Below are 12,500 nucleotides of genomic sequence, written 5' to 3' on the forward strand. Positions count from 1 at the left end.
CTCGGCCACGCTACCCTGACGTGGATCGATTCGTGGGCCGTTTTCTGGCCATTTTTTTTTCATAAATATATTAAACGTTGGGTGCGGACCTTCATTGTCAGGCTCTGAAGCACGCCGAGTTCGGCCAAGGAAAGCAAAAGCGGCAGGGTTTGGAAGAGACCGGGAGCAAGCAGTGTCACTTCTCCAGTGTTTTCGCTTAGGCATAGCAGCCACGAGTGCCTTCTAAAATGCTGTCTTGGCAGCGGTGGGATTCGAACCCACGCCCCCGGAGAGACTGGAGCCTTAATCCAGCGCCTTAGACCGCTCGGCCACGCTACCTTGTGAGGGCACCTTCCGTGGGCCATTTTCGCCAATTTTTTCTTTTAATGTCTCTCTTCTCCACAGTTAAATCCGTCGAAATTCTACGTGAATTGAAGGAGCACCTCGACAGGTGGAAAGGCCTCCTAAATAAAGGGGGGACGCAGTTACACTCCTGGAGGCCCCCCTCCCTGCAGATTGCAATTCCATCTCTAATCAAACACACCTGAATTACCTAATCAAAGCCTTTGGGCCATCCTCCAAAATGGCAGCCAGCTGTGTCGCAGTTAAACTCAAAATCATGAGGTAGCTGTCAGATCACCAAAAAAATCTAAATGAGTCAAATTGGCTAACTCCATCATTATAGACTAGACATTTGTTATTATTATGTTTAAATTCATTTTTGAAGTGACATTATTGCTGTCCCTGATTCAAGAGGGTGCAGATTTTCAGCCGCTTTTGCGCCTTTTCGGAGCACACTTAAGGTGTCTGGACCTCTTTAAAATCACTGCTGGCAGCGGTGGGATTCGAACCCACGCCCCCGAAGAGACTGGAGCCTAAATCCAGCGCCTTAGACCCCTCGGCCACGCTACCCTGATGTGGCTCGATTCGTGGGCCGTTTTCTGGCCATTTTTTTTTTCATAAATAGATTAAACGTTGGGTGCGGACCTTCATTGTCAGGCTCTGAAGCACGCCGAGTTCGGCCAAGGAAAGCAAAAGCGGCAGGGTTTGGAAGAGACCGGGAGCAAGCAGTGTCACTTCTCCAGTGTTTTCGCTTAGGCATAGCAGCCACGAGTGCCTTCTAAAATGCTGTCTTGGCAGCGGTGGGATTCGAACCCACGCCCCCGGAGAGACTGGAGCCTTAATCCAGCGCCTTAGACCGCTCGGCCACGCTACCTTGTGAGGGCACCTTCCGTGGGCCATTTTCGACAATTTTTTCTTTTAATGTCTCTCTTCTCCACAGTTAAATCCGTCGAAATTCTACGTGAATTGAAGGAGCACCTCGACAGGTGGAAAGGCCTCCTAAAAACAGGGGGGACGCAGTTACACTCCTGGAGGCCCCCTCCCTGCAGATTGCAATTCCATCTCTAATCAAACACACCTGAATTACCTAATCAAAGCCTTTGGGCCATCCTCCAAAATGGCAGCCAGCTGTGTCGCAGTTAAACTCAAAATCATGAGGTAGCTGTCAGATCACCAAAAAAATCTCAATGAGTCAAATTGGCTAACTCCATCATTATAGACTAGACATTTGTTATTATTATGTTTAAATTCATTTTTGAAGTGACATTATTACCATCCCTGATTCAAGAAGGTGCAGATTTTCAGCCGCTTTTGCGCCTTTTCGGAGCACTCTTAAGGTGTCTGGCCCTCTTTAAAATCACTGCTGGCAGCGGTGGGATTCTAACTCACGACCCCGAAGAGACTGGAGCCTAAATCCAGCGCCTTAGACCCCTCGGCCACGCTACCCTGACGTGGATCGATTCGTGGGCCGTTTTCTGGGCATTTTTTTTTTCATAAATAGATTAAACGTTGGGTGCGGACCTTCATCGTCAGGCTCTGAAGCACGCCGAGTTCGGCCAAGGAAAGCAAAAGCGGCAGGGTTTGGAAGAGTCCGGGAGCAAGCAGTGTCACTTCTCCAGTGTTTTCGCTTAGGCATAGCAGCCACGAGTGCCTTCTAAAATGCTGTCTTGGCAGCGGTGGGATTCGAACCCACGCCCCCGAAGAGACTGGAGCCTTAATCCAGCGCCTTAGACCGCTCGGCCACGCTACCTTGTGAGGGCACCTTCCGTGGTCCATTTTCGCCAATTTTTTCTTTTAATGTCTCTCTTCTCCACAGTTAAATCCGTCGAAATTCTACGTGCCTTGAAGGAGCACCTCGACAGGTGGAAAGGCCTCCTAAATACAGGGGGGACGCAGTTACACTCCTGGAGGCCCCCTCCCTGCAGATTGCAATTCCATCTCTAATCAAACACACCTGAATTACCTAATCAAAGCCTTTGGGCCATCCTCCAAAATGGCAGCCAGCTGTGTCGCAGTTAAACTCAAAATCATGAGGTAGCTGTCAGATCACCGAAAAAATCTAAATGAGTCAAATTGGCTAACTCCATCATTATAGACTAGACATTTGTTATTATTATGTTTAAATTCATTTTTGAAGTGACATTATTGCTGTCCCTGATTCAAGAGGGTGCAGATTTTCAGCCGCTTTTGCGCCTTAGACCCAGCGCCTTAGACCCAGCGCCTTAGACCGCTAGGCCACGCTACCTTGTGAGGGCACCTTCCGTGGGCCATTTTCGCCAATTTTTTCTTTTAATGTCTCTCTTCTCCACAGTTAAATCCGTCGAAATTCTACGTGCCTTGAAGGAGCACCTCGACAGGTGGAAAGGCCTCCTAAATATAGGGGGGACGCAGTTATCAAATCAAATCAAATCAGGTTTATTTATATAGCACAGTTCATCCATCAAAGCAATTCAATGCGCTTTACAATGAAAAATAATTAAACATCATAATAAAAATACAAGATACAAGCAGACACAAGAAAAATTTAAAACAACAAGATAAAAAGACGTAAGAAACTGTAAGGCTGAACAGTACAGCTAGGTTTAAGACCTCAGTCATAAGCACGTGAAAAAAGAAATGTTTTCAACTTGGATTTAAAAATCAATACGTTTGGAGCACATCTAAGATCTTCTGGTAATTTGTTCCAGTCGTGTACAGCAGAGATGCTAAACGCAGCTTCTCCATGCTTTGTTCTAACTCTGTGCTCCACTAGCTGACCTGAGGTCATTGATCTAAGAGCCCTGCTTGGTTTATATTTTTGAAACATTTCAGAAATGTACTCAGGACCTAAACAATTCAGTGCTTTATAAACTAAGAGCATCACTTTAAAAACTATTCTATGACTGATTGGGAGCCAATGCAGAGTTTTAAGAACCGGAGTGATGTGCTCTATTCTCTTAGTCCTGGTTAATAATCTAGCAGCAGCATTCTGAACAAGCTGCAGCTGCTTTACAGTCTTCTTCGGAAGTCCCGTTAATAGGCCATTACAGTAGTCAACCCTACTAGAGATAAAAGCATGGATAAGCTTCTCTAGGTCTTTTTGAGGCACCAAGCCTTTGATTCTAGATATATTTTTCAAATGATAAAATGCTGTTTTAGTGACCGCTCTAATATGACTGTTAAATGTGAGATCTGAATCTATCATAACACCAAGATTACGCACTTGATCCCTGGTTTTAAAGGCACGGGAATCTAATTCTTTAATAATACTTGTTCTTTTATTTTTGTTGCCAAACACAATAACCTCAGTTTTGTCTTGGTTTAATTGTAAAAAATTTAGATTCATCCAGGTTTTTATTTGCTCTATACAGTGGCACAAAGAGTCTATTGAACTGTTATCGTCTGAATCAAGAGACATATATATTTGAGTATCATCGGCATAACTATGGTAGTTAATGTTATTGTTCTGTAGAATCTGGCCTAAAGGTAACATATAGAGGTTGAACAGAAGCGGTCCAAGAACTGATCCCTGTGGAACTCCGCATGTCATGCCCACCCTATCAGATTCAGAATTTCCAATGGTAACAAAGTAACTCCGATCATTCAGGTAAGATCTGAACCAATCAAGGACTGTCCCGGAGACTCCTACCCAATTTTCCAGCCTATCTACAAGAATTCTATGATCTACAGTGTCAAATGCTGCACTGAGATCTAATAGAACCAAAACTGTTATTTTATCAGAATCAGTATTCAGCCGTATATCATTTAAAACTTTAATTAGGACAGTTTCAGTGCTATGCTGTGGTCGAAAACCTGACTGAAATTTATCTAAAAGACCACTTGAAGTCACAAACTCATTTAATTGAATAAATACAGCCTTCTCAATAATCTTGGCTATAAAAGAGAGTTTTGAAATCGGTCTATAGTTATTCATTGTAGAAGCATCCATTGTTCTTTTTTTTAATATAGGCTTAATGGCAGCGATTTTCAAGGACGTTGGAAAAATGCCTGATTGCAAAGAACTATTGACTATTTGCTGCAGATCTGTTACTATAGAGCTAAGAATTGTTTTTAAAAAGTCTGAGGGCAGTATGTCTAGACAGCACGTAGAAGATTTAAGATGTCTAACTATTTCTTCTAGGAATTTTTGATCGATTACATTAAATTGCGACATAGTAACCAAGGCATGTCTTGGTGGAAGTAGTAACGGTAGAGAATCAGTGTCAGACTGTGTAGTACTAATAGTCCGTCTAATATTAATAATTTTTTCACTGAAAAACCACGCAAATTCATTACATTTCATAATAGATGCGAATTCTGATGTTGCTTGCTGTATTGGATTTGTAAGCTTGTCAACCATGATAAATAAAGTGCGGGTATTATTAATACTATTATTGATCATTTCCGATATATGTTGCTGTCTGGCCCTGCATAACTCAATATTAAAATTGCCAAGGCTTTGTTTATAGATGTCGTAATGAATTTGTAATTTAGTTTTCCGCCATTTGCGTTCTGCTTTCCTACATTCTCTTTTAAGGGCATTTACCCCCATGGTGGTTCTCCATGGTGATTTTTGTTTGCTCATATTTCTCTTTACTTTTACTGGTGCAATACCATCGATGACATTCAATATTTTAGCATTAAAATTATCTAGAAGTGCATCAACTGACTCAGCACTTATTGTTGGAGATCTGGCTATAGCTTCTATAAACTGAACATGAGTATTTTCACTAATGTACCTTTTCTTGATAAAAACAGAGTTTACTGGCAAATTAAAAGTAGTAGACAATTCAAAAAAGACACAAAAATGATCAGATAGGGCTAAATCCTTAACCATGACAGATAACATATCAAGACCTTTCGAAATAACCAGATCTAAAATGTGACCATGAGTATGTGTACTCTCTTTCACATGTTGAGTGAGGTCAAAGGTGTCTAAAAGTGCAAAAAATTCTTTGACATTATTGTCTGTACTATTATCTATATGAATATTAAAATCCCCTGTAATAATAAACAACTTAAAATCAACCGATATAATAGAGAGTAATTCAGCAAAATCTTCAATAAAATTAGCAGAATATCGCGGTGGTCTATAAATCGTTACAAACAGAATTTTGGGAGTACCCTTCAATATAAAACAAAGATATTCAAACGAAGTAAAATGACCTAATTTATTTTCTTTACACTGATATGCATCTTTAAATAAGGCAGCCACCCCTCCTCCTTTCCTACCATTTCGACATGTAGTCAAATACGCAAATTTTTCAGGAGCTGTCTCATTAAGGATAGTAGCACTACAGTCCTCTGTAAGCCATGTTTCAGTAAGAAACATAAAATCTAAGTTATGGGATGATATAATATCATTTACCAAGAATGATTTGTTGGCAAGGGATCTAATGTTAAGTAAGGCCAATTTAATAGATATAGTGGGGGATCCTAAACTGGTGGGTTGGCGTGGTACAGTTAACAGATTAGACTGATTTATTTTATTAGTTACACGCTCATCACGATTCATTCTATTTCCAATCATCACAGGAATAGAAATACCGGGTCCTAGCTTATACTCAACACAATCAGCAAAGTTATTTTCACAATGGCAGGGACCCGGAACACATCACTTAGTGTTTTTTGTGCTCTGTATAGTTAATGGACAAGATGCTTGACGATGTGGCAGTTGTCTAAGCGCTCGTTTTAAAAAACGGGGTGGGGAGGGACAAAGAGAAGATCGAGGTTTGCTCACTTTGGTTAAAACTAACTCCCTCATAGATGGATGTAATGAAGGAGAGGAGGGTGTATCTAATAGTTGCGGGGGATGTGAATGAGGTAGAAATGACAGTGAGAGAGTTGGGTGTTGTTTTGCCCCTTTTTTGGCGCGAGGCAAATTCTGAGAGCGATTGTCTGTAATTGGAGAAGCTGGGATGAGTGAATGGATAATCTGCCTGTGAGTACTGTCCTTCTTACATGTCTTATTTGGGAAAGGCATCCCAACATCATGACGTATATTAGCACCAAGCAAACGGCACCCCATGATATTTGGATGTACCCCATCGGATCTAAAACGGTCTTTACAGTTCCAGAAGATATTAAAATTGTCAATAAACCTTATCCCATGGTTGAGGCAAGCCGATGTCAGCCATGTATTCAGCCCGAGTTACACTCCTGGAGGCCCCCCTCCCTGCAGATTGCAATTCCATCTCTAATCAAACACACCTGAATTACCTAATCAAAGCCTTTGGGCCATCCTCCAAAATGGCAGCCAGCTGTGTCGCAGTTAAACTCAAAATCATGAGGTAGCTGTCAGATCACCAAAAAAATCTCAATGAGTCAAATTGGCTAACTCCATCATTATAGACTAGACATTTGTTATTATTATGTTTAAATTCATTTTTGAAGTGACATTATTACCGTCCCTGATTCAAGAGGGTGCAGATTTTCAGCCGCTTTTGCGCCTTTTCGGAGCACTCTTAAGGTGTCTGGCCCTCTTTAAAATCACTGCTGGCAGCGGTGGGATTCAAACCCACGCCCCCGAAGAGACTGGAGCCTAAATCCAGCGCCTTAGACCCCTCGGCCACGCTACCCTGACGTGGCTCGATTCGTGGGCCGTATTCGCCAATTTTTTCTTTTAATGTCTCTCTTCTCCACAGTTAAATCCGTCGAAATTCTACGTGCCTTGAAGGAGCACCTCGACAGGTGGAAAGGCCTCCTAAATACAGGGGGGACGCAGTTACACTCCTGGAGGCCCCCTCCCTGCAGATTGCAATTCCATCTCTAATCAAACACACCTGAATTACCTAATCAAAGCCTTTGGGCCATCCTCCAAAATGGCAGCCAGCTTTGTCGCAGTTAAACTTAAAATCATGAGGTAGCTGTCAGATCACCAAAAAAATCTCAATGAGTCAAATTGGCTAACTCCATCATTATAGACTAGACATTTGTTATTATTATGTTTAAATTCATTTTTGAAGTGACATTATTGCTGTCCCTGATTCAAGAGGGTGCAGATTTTCAGCCGCTTTTGCGCCTTTTCGGATCACTCTTAAGGTGTCTGGCCCTCTTTAAAATCACTGCTGGCAGCGGTGGGATTCGAACCCACACTCCCGAAGAGACTGGAGCCTAAATCCAGCGCCTTAGACCCCTCGGCCACGCTACCATGACGTGGCTCGATTCGTGGGCCGTTTTCTGGCCATTTTTTTTTTCATAAATAGATTAAACGTTGGGTGCGGACCTTCATCGTCAGGCTCTGAAGCACGCCGAGTTTGGCCAAGGAAAGCAAAAGCGGCAGGGTTTGGAAGAGACCGGGAGCAAGCAGTGTCACTTCTCCAGTGTTTTCGCTTAGGAATAGCAGCCACGAGTGCCTTCTAAAATGCTGTCTTGGCAGCGGTGGGATTTGAACCCACGCCCCAGAAGAGACTGGAGCCTTAATCCAGCGCCTTAGACCGCTCGGCCACGCTACCTTGTGAGGGCACCTTCCGTGGTCCATTTTCGCCAATTTTTTCTTTTAATGTCTCTCTTCTCCACAGTTAAATCCGTCGAAATTCTACATGCCTTGAAGGAGCACCTCGACAGGTGGAAAGGCCTCCTAAATACAGGGGGGACGCAGTTACACTCCTGGAGGCCCCCCTCCCTGCAGATTGCAATTCCATCTCTAATCAAACACACCTGAATTACCTAATCAAAGCCTTTGGGCCATCCTCCAAAATGGCAGCCAGCTGTGTCGCAGTTAAACTCAAAATCATGAGGTAGCTGTCAGATCACCAAAAAAATCTCAATGAGTCAAATTGGCTAACTCCATAATTATAGACTAGACATTTGTTATTATTATGTTTAAATTCATTTTTGAAGTGACATTATTACCGTCCCTGATTCAAGAGGGTGCAGATTTTCAGCCGCTTTTGCGCCTTTTCGGAGCACTCTTAAGGTGTCTGGCCCTCTTTAAAATCACTGCTGGCAGCGGTGGGATTCGAACCCACGCCCCCGAAAAGACTGGAGCCTTAATATAGCGCCTTAGACCCCTCGGCCACTCTACCCTGACGTGGCTCGATTCGTGGGCCGTTTTCGCCAACTTTTTCTTTTAATGTCTCTCTTCTCCACAGTTAAATCCGTCGAAATTCTACGTGCCTTGAAGGAGCACCTCGACAGGTGCTCCTTCTGCTGGAGTGTAACTGTCCAGCAGTTACACTCCTGGAGGCCCCCCTCCCTGCAGATTGCAATTCCATCTCTAATCAAACACACCTGAATTACCTAATCAAAGCCTTTGGGCCATCCTCCAAAATGGCAGCCAGCTGTGTCGCAGTTAAACTCAAAATCATGAGGTAGCTGTCAGATCACCAAAAAAATCTCAATGAGTCAAATTGGCTAACTCCATCATTATAGACTAGACATTTGTTATTATTATGTTTAAATTCATTTTTGAAGTGACATTATTACCGTCCCTGATTCAAGAGGGTGCAGATTTTCAGCCGCTTTTGCGCCTTTTCGGAGCACTCTTAAGGTGTCTGGCCCTCTTTAAAATCACTGCTGGCAGCGGTGGGATTCAAACCCACGCCCCCGAAGAGACTGGAGCCTAAATCCAGCGCCTTAGACCCCTCGGCCACGCTACCCTGACGTGGCTCGATTCGTGGGCCGTATTCGCCAATTTTTTCTTTTAATGTCTCTCTTCTCCACAGTTAAATCCGTCGAAATTCTACGTGCCTTGAAGGAGCACCTCGACAGGTGGAAAGGCCTCCTAAATACAGGGGGGACGCAGTTACACTCCTGGAGGCCCCCTCCCTGCAGATTGCAATTCCATCTCTAATCAAACACACCTGAATTACCTAATCAAAGCCTTTGGGCCATCCTCCAAAATGGCAGCCAGCTTTGTCGCAGTTAAACTTAAAATCATGAGGTAGCTGTCAGATCACCAAAAAAATCTCAATGAGTCAAATTGGCTAACTCCATCATTATAGACTAGACATTTGTTATTATTATGTTTAAATTCATTTTTGAAGTGACATTATTGCTGTCCCTGATTCAAGAGGGTGCAGATTTTCAGCCGCTTTTGCGCCTTTTCGGATCACTCTTAAGGTGTCTGGCCCTCTTTAAAATCACTGCTGGCAGCGGTGGGATTCGAACCCACACTCCCGAAGAGACTGGAGCCTAAATCCAGCGCCTTAGACCCCTCGGCCACGCTACCATGACGTGGCTCGATTCGTGGGCCGTTTTCTGGCCATTTTTTTTTTCATAAATAGATTAAACGTTGGGTGCGGACCTTCATCGTCAGGCTCTGAAGCACGCCGAGTTCGGCCAAGGAAAGCAAAAGCGGCAGGGTTTGGAAGAGACCGGGAGCAAGCAGTGTCACTTCTCCAGTGTTTTCGCTTAGGAATAGCAGCCACGAGTGCCTTCTAAAATGCTGTCTTGGCAGCGGTGGGATTTGAACCCACGCCCCAGAAGAGACTGGAGCCTTAATCCAGCGCCTTAGACCGCTCGGCCACGCTACCTTGTGAGGGCACCTTCCGTGGTCCATTTTCGCCAATTTTTTCTTTTAATGTCTCTCTTCTCCACAGTTAAATCCGTCGAAATTCTACATGCCTTGAAGGAGCACCTCGACAGGTGGAAAGGCCTCCTAAATACAGGGGGGACGCAGTTACACTCCTGGAGGCCCCCCTCCCTGCAGATTGCAATTCCATCTCTAATCAAACACACCTGAATTACCTAATCAAAGCCTTTGGGCCATCCTCCAAAATGGCAGCCAGCTGTGTCGCAGTTAAACTCAAAATCATGAGGTAGCTGTCAGATCACCAAAAAAATCTCAATGAGTCAAATTGGCTAACTCCATAATTATAGACTAGACATTTGTTATTATTATGTTTAAATTCATTTTTGAAGTGACATTATTACCGTCCCTGATTCAAGAGGGTGCAGATTTTCAGCCGCTTTTGCGCCTTTTCGGAGCACTCTTAAGGTGTCTGGCCCTCTTTAAAATCACTGCTGGCAGCGGTGGGATTCGAACCCACGCCCCCGAAAAGACTGGAGCCTTAATACAGCGCCTTAGACCCCTCGGCCACTCTACCCTGACGTGGCTCGATTCGTGGGCCGTTTTCGCCAACTTTTTCTTTTAATGTCTCTCTTCTCCACAGTTAAATCCGTCGAAATTCTACGTGCCTTGAAGGAGCACCTCGACAGGTGCTCCTTCTGCTGGAGTGTAACTGTCCAGCAGTTACACTCCTGGAGGCCCCCCTCCCTGCAGATTGCAATTCCATCTCTAATCAAACACACCTGAATTACCTAATCAAAGCCTTTGGGCCATCCTCCAAAATGGCAGCCAGCTGTGTCGCAGTTAAACTCAAAATCATGAGGTAGCTGTCAGATCACCAAAAAAATCTCAATGAGTCAAATTGGCTAACTCCATCATTATAGACTAGACATTTGTTATTATTATGTTTAAATTCATTTTTGAAGTGACATTATTACCGTCCCTGATTCAAGAGGGTGCAGATTTTCAGCCGCTTTTGCGCCTTTTCGGAGCACTCTTAAGGTGTCTGGCCCTCTTTAAAATCACTGCTGGCAGCGGTGGGATTCAAACCCACGCCCCCGAAGAGACTGGAGCCTAAATCCAGCGCCTTAGACCCCTCGGCCACGCTACCCTGACGTGGCTCGATTCGTGGGCCGTATTCGCCAATTTTTTCTTTTAATGTCTCTCTTCTCCACAGTTAAATCCGTCGAAATTCTACGTGCCTTGAAGGAGCACCTCGACAGGTGGAAAGGCCTCCTAAATACAGGGGGGACGCAGTTACACTCCTGGAGGCCCCCTCCCTGCAGATTGCAATTCCATCTCTAATCAAACACACCTGAATTACCTAATCAAAGCCTTTGGGCCATCCTCCAAAATGGCAGCCAGCTTTGTCGCAGTTAAACTTAAAATCATGAGGTAGCTGTCAGATCACCAAAAAAATCTCAATGAGTCAAATTGGCTAACTCCATCATTATAGACTAGACATTTGTTATTATTATGTTTAAATTCATTTTTGAAGTGACATTATTGCTGTCCCTGATTCAAGAGGGTGCAGATTTTCAGCCGCTTTTGCGCCTTTTCGGATCACTCTTAAGGTGTCTGGCCCTCTTTAAAATCACTGCTGGCAGCGGTGGGATTCGAACCCACACTCCCGAAGAGACTGGAGCCTAAATCCAGCGCCTTAGACCCCTCGGCCACGCTACCATGACGTGGCTCGATTCGTGGGCCGTTTTCTGGCCATTTTTTTTTTCATAAATAGATTAAACGTTGGGTGCGGACCTTCATCGTCAGGCTCTGAAGCACGCCGAGTTCGGCCAAGGAAAGCAAAAGCGGCAGGGTTTGGAAGAGACCGGGAGCAAGCAGTGTCACTTCTCCAGTGTTTTCGCTTAGGAATAGCAGCCACGAGTGCCTTCTAAAATGCTGTCTTGGCAGCGGTGGGATTTGAACCCACGCCCCAGAAGAGACTGGAGCCTTAATCCAGCGCCTTAGACCGCTCGGCCACGCTACCTTGTGAGGGCACCTTCCGTGGTCCATTTTCGCCAATTTTTTCTTTTAATGTCTCTCTTCTCCACAGTTAAATCCGTCGAAATTCTACATGCCTTGAAGGAGCACCTCGACAGGTGGAAAGGCCTCCTAAATACAGGGGGGACGCAGTTACACTCCTGGAGGCCCCCCTCCCTGCAGATTGCAATTCCATCTCTAATCAAACACACCTGAATTACCTAATCAAAGCCTTTGGGCCATCCTCCAAAATGGCAGCCAGCTGTGTCGCAGTTAAACTCAAAATCATGAGGTAGCTGTCAGATCATCAAAAAAATCTCAATGAGTCAAATTGGCTAACTCCATAATTATAGACTAGACATTTGTTATTATTATGTTTAAATTCATTTTTGAAGTGACATTATTACCGTCCCTGATTCAAGAGGGTGCAGATTTTCAGCCGCTTTTGCGCCTTTTCGGAGCACTCTTAAGGTGTCTGGCCCTCTTTAAAATCACTGCTGGCAGCGGTGGGATTCGAACCCACGCCCCCGAAAAGACTGGAGCCTTAATACAGCGCCTTAGACCCCTCGGCCACTCTACCCTGACGTGGCTCGATTCGTGGGCCGTTTTCGCCAACTTTTTCTTTTAATGTCTCTCTTCTCCACAGTTAAATCCGTCGAAATTCTACGTGCCTTGAAGGAGCACCTCGACAGGTGGAAAGGCCTCCTAA

The 12,500-nt window shown here is 44.4% G+C and overlaps 10 non-coding genes across 10 annotated transcripts; all 10 read right to left on the minus strand.

Annotated features, from left to right (window-relative positions):
- Positions 1–236: 236 nt before the first annotated feature.
- trnal-aag (transfer RNA leucine (anticodon AAG)) lies at positions 237–318 on the minus strand. Its single transcript has one exon. It is a non-coding gene; the product is annotated as a tRNA-Leu (tRNA).
- A 491-nt stretch (positions 319–809) lies between these two features.
- trnal-uag (transfer RNA leucine (anticodon UAG)) lies at positions 810–891 on the minus strand. The gene has a single exon. It is a non-coding gene; the product is annotated as a tRNA-Leu (tRNA).
- Positions 892–1,113: 222 nt separating this feature from the next.
- Positions 1,114–1,195, minus strand: trnal-aag (transfer RNA leucine (anticodon AAG)). The gene has a single exon. It is a non-coding gene; the product is annotated as a tRNA-Leu (tRNA).
- A 794-nt stretch (positions 1,196–1,989) lies between these two features.
- On the minus strand, positions 1,990–2,071 carry trnal-aag (transfer RNA leucine (anticodon AAG)). Its single transcript has one exon. It is a non-coding gene; the product is annotated as a tRNA-Leu (tRNA).
- Positions 2,072–6,796: 4,725 nt separating this feature from the next.
- On the minus strand, positions 6,797–6,878 carry trnal-uag (transfer RNA leucine (anticodon UAG)). Its single transcript has one exon. It is a non-coding gene; the product is annotated as a tRNA-Leu (tRNA).
- A 490-nt stretch (positions 6,879–7,368) lies between these two features.
- Positions 7,369–7,450, minus strand: trnal-uag (transfer RNA leucine (anticodon UAG)). The gene has a single exon. It is a non-coding gene; the product is annotated as a tRNA-Leu (tRNA).
- A 1,368-nt stretch (positions 7,451–8,818) lies between these two features.
- Positions 8,819–8,900, minus strand: trnal-uag (transfer RNA leucine (anticodon UAG)). The gene has a single exon. It is a non-coding gene; the product is annotated as a tRNA-Leu (tRNA).
- Positions 8,901–9,390: 490 nt separating this feature from the next.
- Positions 9,391–9,472, minus strand: trnal-uag (transfer RNA leucine (anticodon UAG)). Its single transcript has one exon. It is a non-coding gene; the product is annotated as a tRNA-Leu (tRNA).
- A 1,368-nt stretch (positions 9,473–10,840) lies between these two features.
- trnal-uag (transfer RNA leucine (anticodon UAG)) lies at positions 10,841–10,922 on the minus strand. The gene has a single exon. It is a non-coding gene; the product is annotated as a tRNA-Leu (tRNA).
- A 490-nt stretch (positions 10,923–11,412) lies between these two features.
- trnal-uag (transfer RNA leucine (anticodon UAG)) lies at positions 11,413–11,494 on the minus strand. Its single transcript has one exon. It is a non-coding gene; the product is annotated as a tRNA-Leu (tRNA).
- Positions 11,495–12,500: the final 1,006 nt, after the last annotated feature.

Source organism: Rhinichthys klamathensis, unplaced genomic scaffold (assembly GCF_029890125.1).
Source record: "Rhinichthys klamathensis goyatoka isolate OS25496 unplaced genomic scaffold, OSU_Roscu_1.1 h1tg000035l_1, whole genome shotgun sequence".
In the NCBI taxonomy this organism is placed as follows: Eukaryota; Metazoa; Chordata; class Actinopteri; order Cypriniformes; family Leuciscidae; genus Rhinichthys; species Rhinichthys klamathensis.